The sequence below is a fragment of the Oreochromis aureus genome, unplaced genomic scaffold (assembly GCF_013358895.1).
Source record: "Oreochromis aureus strain Israel breed Guangdong unplaced genomic scaffold, ZZ_aureus HiC_scaffold_79, whole genome shotgun sequence".
NCBI classification, from domain to species: domain Eukaryota; kingdom Metazoa; phylum Chordata; class Actinopteri; order Cichliformes; family Cichlidae; genus Oreochromis; species Oreochromis aureus.
Genome location: NW_024108977.1, coordinates 64,247 through 72,378, shown reverse-complemented (window position 1 = coordinate 72,378; position 8,132 = coordinate 64,247). Strand labels below are relative to the sequence as shown.

At 39.8% G+C, this 8,132-nt stretch overlaps 1 long non-coding RNA gene across 1 annotated transcript; it reads right to left on the bottom strand.

Annotated features, from left to right (window-relative positions):
• Positions 1-2,512: 2,512 nt before the first annotated feature.
• LOC116332603 lies at positions 2,513-7,828 on the bottom strand. The gene is made up of 5 exons (XR_005611015.1): positions 7,654-7,828; positions 6,738-6,837; positions 6,355-6,400; positions 5,536-5,623; positions 2,513-2,626 (listed from the first exon to the last, which is right to left on the bottom strand). It is a non-coding gene; the product is annotated as an uncharacterized LOC116332603 (long non-coding RNA).
• Positions 7,829-8,132: the final 304 nt, after the last annotated feature.

Here is an 8,132-nt window from a genome sequence, read left to right as displayed (position 1 = left end):
TAGTAATGCAACCCATCGCTTAAACTCCCTCATATGCAGTCTGCCTAGTGGGATGATTGCCAGTGAAGACGCCATTAATCTCAGCATCTGCAGGCATCTTCTGAATGGGAGATATCTTCCCACCTGAAAAATGTAGGCATGTGATAGCATTTTTTTTACTCTGTCCACAGAGAGACACGCTCTGTACGAGGTGGAGTTTAGAGCTGTTCCTATGAAAGAGATGGCCTGAGCTGGCTGCAGGACACTCTTTTCTTTCTCTGTTCGAAAGCCCCAACAAGTTCAGCCATCTTGCCCTCTCCTGCAGGACGAGGATGCTGAAAGCTCTGCCCGCCGCTTGTACTGCTGCTGTAGTGAGGTGGAGACAGTGGTCCGTGACAGCGCCCAGCTCTTGCCAGAGCTTGGTAGCATCGTTGTCCTGGAGCTCTGCCAAGTAGGCTACCAGGAGCGATGAGGTGTTCAATGCCCTCACAGTTTATACGCCTTGTCAGCCAGGGAGGACTGCAGGCGTTCGAGCTTGGAGGGCAGGGATGAACCAGATGACATGGAAAGCTTCTGGTTTGGGTGGAGATCAGAAGCCACCAGATTTTCCACTGTAGGAATTTGGTAGATGTACTTCTCCTTCATTTTAGTGCAGTCAAACGCGCCACTCCCTGTACGGGGTTGGGTAACGAAAATGGCTTTGCCCAGGAGCGTGTGACCTCAACAATGCATTCTGGGAAAAGCGGGACTGTGTGCCGGGATTATCACAATCAGGCCCCTTGTGTCGCAGAATTCCGACCAGAGGGGGCAAAGAAAACGTCGTCATCCTCGTTCTCCAAAACGAGATGTTAAGACACTCCCTCAGAGGATTCGCTGAGTAGCTCGTCCATAGCCTCGAGGGAATCAAACAACATAGCTTTGCAGCTGACCTTGGCATCATCCACCAGCGGGAGGACGATATCCATCTCGTTGTCCCAGCTGGTGTCTGGTGTGGTTGGCTCAGTGTGCTCCATCGGTGCGCCGACTGGAGACAGCATTGGGTCCTTCTTTGACAGGCTAGCCTGGCAGGCATGACAAGTGTCATGTGTATCTGAACCTTTCTTTTTTTTAAAAAATCAGTTGGGTAGCTATGGTGAGCTAGTATGACCCCTGGCTAGTGTTGTGGCTAGCACTTGTGCTACTTGGCTTGGTGATCGTGTGTAGCAAAAACAATTAGCTTGGTCAGCTAGCTGTTGTGCTAGGTGTGTGGTGGCAGCTAACACACTCTCCAACCTGGCTCTGTGCCATGCTAGCGCCCTGTGACCAAGGTGTTAGCTTGCTCACGTAGACCATTAAGCTAGAACTTATGTTAAGAGTCAGGAGAGATGAGAAGAAGAAATTGAATGACAGTTGACGCTGTGTCACACATGGTGGGAGGATAGTGGTCCTTCCCTGACGCAAGTGTCACGAATGCCCGTCAATGCTGGCTGGAGTAATGATATAGAGGCTTCTGAGGACAATGCTGAGAGAGCATTCCCCATAGTGTGACACCGAAACAAATGTTTGAAAGAGAACCTTTATTTTATTTTTTCAGATATTCAGGGATGGGCATGTTGCATGTGTTTAGGATCACTATCCTGCTGAATAATCTTCATGTGTTTGATCTTCAAGGCATGAACTGATGGCGGGATATTCTCCTTGAGGGTTTTCTCGTGCAGAATTCATGGTTCCATCAAGTCTTCAAGGTCCCTAAGCAGCAAAACAGCCCCAGACCATCACACTACCACCACTATATTAAACTGTTGGTATGGTATTCTTTTTTATGAAAAATTGTATTAGTTTTATGCCAAATGTAACGGGACACACAGCTTCCAATCAGTTCAGCTTTTGTCTTGTCAGTCAAGAGAATATTTTCCCAAAAATCTTAGGAATTATTAACATTTTTTTTTTTGGCAAATGTGAGATGAGCCTTTGTGTTCTTTTTGGTCAGTAGTGGTTTTCTCCTTAGAACTCTCCCCCATTAAAGACATTTTTGCCCAGTCTCTTTCTAATTTTTGAATCATAAACACTAATGAAAACTGAAACAAGTGAAGCCTGCAGTTCTTTAGATGTTGTTTTGAGGTCTTTTGTGACCTCCTGGATGAGTTGTTGATGCACTTTTGGAGTAAATTTGGTAGGCCAACAATTACTGGGAAGGGTCACCATTGTTCCAAGTTTTCTTAAAATTGTGGATTGTGGATGCTGGAGTCCCAAAGCCTTGTAAAAATGGCTTTGTAACCATTTCCAGTCCAACAGATAACTGATTTTGTTTCTTATATTCTTGAGGGTTTTTTTTTTAGGTGTTGCTTGCTGAACTCTTTTAGCTTACTTCACTTTTGTCAGTGTTTAGTGTTTAAATTAAAAACAAACAAAAACATCTTAACAACTAGAGCTCTTTTTTGATGTGAGGCTGTTTATTAGGTTCTATTTTTCTGTATTATTTCTTTTAGATAAAAATGTTTTGGAAATTTATGTTTTCTGAAAAAAAAAAAACTCTTATTGTCATTCAATGAATACCTTGGTATTTTCCCAGTTCTTCAGTCCAAATGCTCTCAGTCCCATAGCTTCTCTCATCATGGATAAATACCACTTCTGTAGCTCGAGCATCATCTGCATTTTGAATCAGCTCCTGATTGACAAATAAAACAACTATTAACAGAAAATAACCAATGCAAGCTAGTACTTATATAATTATATAAAACTGACACACTTTTTCTCAGCTATTTTGACTTATTGTAGCAGGAAAGGTGATGTGAATGATGGCTTTGTTCCAAGAAGTGCCCCATCTCTCCTGTGAACCAGCATACCAAACACTGAAAGTGGCTCATCTAAATGGGATCTAGCCCTGTTTTAATTAGCCATTTAGGTTTCCTGCTTTAACATAAAACTATCAACAGTGAGAAGATCAGTTTCAGTTTCCACTGTTAACATTCCTGTTGTGTCCTACACATTAACTTCACATTATTTGTTAATCCATTCCAATCCAATCCAACTTTATTTATAAAGCACTTTAACATACCCAGTACAGGACCAAAGTGCTGTACAGTAAATAAGTTAAGAACAATAGAATAGAATAAAACAGCAAAAAATAAAACACATAATACAAAAAAAAAATTCAATTAAAACAGCATAGAATCAACTAACACAACTAAAATAAAAATAAACTAAAACCAACATCTCACAAGGTGTCAAAGTCCAGGGTGAAGAGATGGATTTTCAGAAGTGATTTAAAAACAGGCAAAGAAGAGGCCTGTCTAATCTCTAAAGAGAGATCGTTCCACAGTTTGGGAGCTATTACAGCAAAAGCACGATCTCCTCTAAGTTTATGCTCAGTTCAGGGTACATTCAGGAACTGTGGATCAGCTGACCTGAGAGAGCGGGTGGGTGTATAAGCTGAGAAAGATAAGATGGGGCTAGGCCATGGAGGGCTTTAAAAGCAAATAAAAGAATTTTAAAATGATTCCTAAAAGAAATGGGCAGCCAGTGAAGTGAAGCTAAAATAGGGGAAATGTGCTCAAACTTTCGAGTGCCAGTTATTGGAACACCTTGTGTCTTCCTTTTATATTTTATTTTCCCTTGCTGTAAGAGCTCTGTAACACCGAAGTTTCTCATCCGTGGGATAATAAAGGTTTATTCTATCCTGTTTGACTCTCAGGTCTCAGTGGAGCTACCAAATACCACCACCTCAGCCTTTTTGTCATTGAATTTTAAAGTTAAGAGACATCCAAGCCTGAATGTCATCAAGAACCTGAAGAATGGCTGTATGGAATATGTGCCTTTTTTTTTCTTTAGAGGGACATAGATCTGACAGTTGTCAGCATAAAAGTGGAGCAGATACAAAGTGTGTGTGTGTGGGGGTAGACCTGAGCCCTGAGCCCTGTGGGACACCACACAAGAGAGGAGCGGAGGATGACACATGGTCACAGAGACTGACACAAAAAGTTTGCCCCGCCAAGTAACACCTGAACCACTTCAGTGCTGTGCTCCTAATGTTCACCCACTGCTCCAAACGAGAGAGTAAAATGGCATGATCCACTGTATCAAACACAGCTGTCAAATCTAAAAGCAAGAACAACCCAGCGTCAGTAGCTAAAAATATGTCATTAAAAACTTTTCAAAGGGCTGATTCAGTGCTATGTAAGGGTTTAAAACCACTTAAAAAACCTCTAAAACATTTTTTTTTCCAGGAATGTCATTAATTGGCTGTGAGCTATCTTTTCAAGAATTTTGGAAAGAAAAGGTAGTTTGGACATAGGCCTGTAATTTTCAAGAATTGTAGGATCAAAAGTAGGTTTTTAATCAGGGTATGACTACGGCATGTTTAAAATCTTTTGGGACTACACCTGATTTCAAACTGTGGTTTACCAGGTCAAGAACCAAAGGTCCAACTGTTGGTAAATCTCTTTAAGAGTCGAGGAGGGACAGCATCATTTGGAGACCCTGCAGGCTTAAAACGACCAACAGTGTCCTTTAAAGCAGACAGAGTCACCGGCTCAAACCTGTCAAAGACAGAAGTGCAGGAAGCAGAGACTGAGGGGTCATGAGCAAAAGGAGAGATCTGAGCCCTGGTGGAGGAGATCTCAATAAAAAAGCGTAAAAAATTTTCACAGGCTGCAGACGAGGGCTGATAGTATGTGGCACACTAAGAACAGAGATAATGGTTTTAAATAAAACACGTGGGTTGTGAGAGTTTGACAGAATAATGCCAGATAAGTGGGTGTTTTTTGGCATCTTTTACAGTTTTTTGATATTGACGCCAACAGTGCTTTAGCATCTGGAATGACACTTGTAGTGGTTATGTCGTTCAGCCAGGGCTCAGATTTAATTTTAGGCTGCCTGGTTTTTAATGGAGCCACAGTGTCCAAAGCATTCCGGAAGGTGGAATAAAACCATGAGCTCCTCAGTCTGGCTGCATGCAGGACGCATCTCCCTTCTAGAAATTTTGTGAAAGAGAAATAAGTGTTAAATGGTCTACTGAGCAGTGTTTTGTCCTCCATCGGATGCCTCTGAGGAATCAAAAGAACTCCGTGAAGTGCTGATATTTAACAGTGTCCACGTTCATGTGTGGGACTGGTCACACATTGCACCAGATTAAAAGAATCAATAGGTTTAAAAAGCCCTTTGCCATGGGCATATCAGGACAAAACACATGAATATTAAAATCCCCAACAATAAGAACACGATCATATTGCATGTATGTATTCAGCCAAGAAGTCAGCAAAGTCATTCACTAAGTCCTTATTGTATTTTGGAGGCTGATAAACACTGTTGTTGTGTTGTGTGCATTGGTTGTGTGCAGCCAGTTCAAAGCTGGTGAATTACAGTGTTGATAGCTGCTTACATTTAAAATGACTTTAAAAAATAGTAGCTATTCCTCCTCCTCGGCCCAACATCCGTGGGGAATTAAAATAGCAGCAGGTCAGGGCCAAGGGCTGGTTTCCTACAGATTTCTAAAGGACTGGAAATCTTTTTGCAACCCCATGAAGTACTTTATGAAGTAATTTATATAATGAGTTTTTGGCAGAGCATTACACCAACCTTCAGAATTTGTCCACCATCTGGATATCGACGTAGAATATCTTTCAGGTAGTCAATGAAGGGCGGGGCTGTGGCCCCGAAAGAAGTCCTGAACAAAGCAGCAGCAACAGTAAGAAATTAAGTCATTAAGTAAGAAATGAAAGAAACTCAAAAAAAAAACCCTCAAAACAAAGTGAATCCTCATGATACAATGATAATAGGAAAGAGCTATTGTTAGACAAGATTGTGTATTTGACTATTTGAAGCTGTAAGTTTTATTAAATTTAAAAGGGACACTTACTTGATGTAAATTGGAAGAACATGGCACTATGAATATGAATGAATATGAATTTTATATCTTATACTATTAGTTAGTATAAAATTTAGGGATCTGGTGACAAATGATTGAACTCATTCAATGAGACAACTAAAGATGTGCACTCAAAGACTATCATAACAAATCCTAAATCTCTGTGCTTATAATTTCCTTTTATCAGTTTTTTTCTGACACTTTTAAATCACCAAACAATTGTGTCAAAGTCATGGTAGTGCAGCCACACCGAGTTCACACTAAGTGGTGATAAAACATTTGGAATGTTGCAAAAGCATTAGGCCCTATTTTTTTTAAACAATGAAAACTAGTCAGTTGTCAGTAAGGGAATTAATACATAATTTGAAGCAAGCAAACTCAAAAATGGTATTAGTGCCAAAATCATTTTAATATCAATCAGTATTTTCTACAGTACTTCCTACAGAAGTCCAGAACAGCATATTCTATTGTTCTGTATACAGTAGGAAGTACTGTATACAGAACATTAAAGTAAAAACAAATCAGCTCACCGAGCTTTCTTCTTTGCTTTTACACTCATCATTCCAGGGTCGTTTTCTGTAAGAAATTCAGGGTATTGTGACACATTATACAAACTATATTTGCTCATAATAAACTAAAACTGAAAAAGGTTGCTGACATTAACTGTCATTTAGCATAAAACAAGCAAAACCCTTTAAACAGATGACTGTTTCTATAAAATGCAAAGAAAAACATAAAGCCCAAGAAACTTAACCGAACCTGAAGGGAAATTAAAACACGGATCCTATCACCTGTACAGATAAGGGAGTGTTGAGTGTATCATAAATTACCTGGTTTCTGCTAACAAACAATAAAAAATAGGTCCACATTTAAGCATATTTTTATTTATATGGAAATAGCTCAAAAAAATCACCTCATTTCCTTTCCTATTTTTCATAGGAACCAGTTTTTCCACTGTATGGGATGGATTCAGGCAAACATATCTGCACTATCCCTGATTAGCAGCCAACTTTCTGAAGCACACAAAAACAATAAATTATCAACCACTGTTTACACATTACTAAACCAACCCATTTGTGGTTAAATATTAGCCAGCATCTGACTAGGACAATTAAATATATGACTCATTATGTTAAAGAACAAGGTAAGGAACAAGGACAAAGGTTTTTTGTCCACACAGTGTCATGAAAGCCACACATTCAAGAGTTACCTATATGGTGAAATATATCGTTTTAGGATTACACAGAGTAAGTAACTGCAATACTTTACTGATGTCATTAAAATATTGTTTCCAATACTAGTAAAAATATAAAACAAAACAAAACTAATACACAAAAGTACATCTACTCCTCATTTAAGCCTTTTTCCATCAAGCAAGATACTTGGGCAAGATACTAACCCCAAGTTGCCCTCCGATGCGTTCATTCGCGTGTGAATGTAGATTAGTTTGCACTTGTGTTTAAAAGTGCTTCTGTGAATAAGGCATGTTGTATAGAGCTCTTTGGGTCTCTTAATTATCAGCCTTCCTCTGTACTTTAGAGTTTTGATTTGTGCATAAAGATGGTTTAAACTGATTATTTTCCTTAGAGTAGAAGTTTACAGGTGCGCCTAGCACGATCGTGTCTGTCATTAACATGGAATTACAGTTAACAATGTTTTCCTTTTCAGTGCCTTTCCCTTGATTTGAATTGTCATAACTGCGTGGACTGAATATAAATTAGCTGTCTCACCTGAGGCAGCTTATTTATAGGCAACTACAGTTTATTCTTACACAGAGTAGGTAACTGCAATACTTTACTGGTGAAATTAAGAGATTAAAATCATATTACCTCGGTCATCGCAGTGAAAGGTAGAGATGTTCCAAATAAATAGCGATACTGTATCCGTCAGCTTTATATAAAGGCTGCTGGTGGCCAGTGTCGCCCGTCGGTTCTAGTCAAGTTTCGTTTAGAAACGAAACTTAAAAGAAAGAAGAAGAAAAAAAGCGTCCATTTACACGTTGGCTCTCAGGTGTGTAAGGTTAACTCACTACTTCCCATTGAGGACATGTCCTGTCGCTCGCTAGATGATGCTGCAGCCCGTTTGCATCGCCTTCTTGAAGGAAAACGATTAAATGTTACTGTTATTTAGCTCTGGTTAATAGATTGTTTTTACCGCATTCGCACGAAAAGTACTTGTATTCAAGCACATTTCTTAGGAAGGGTATGGGAAAATCGTTGTTTGTATGCTGCGTACGTCCTCCGCATTGTTTAAAACGAAGCACGGCTTACTATAGTTGATAGGCTAGTGTACGCATCTTCCCACAGAC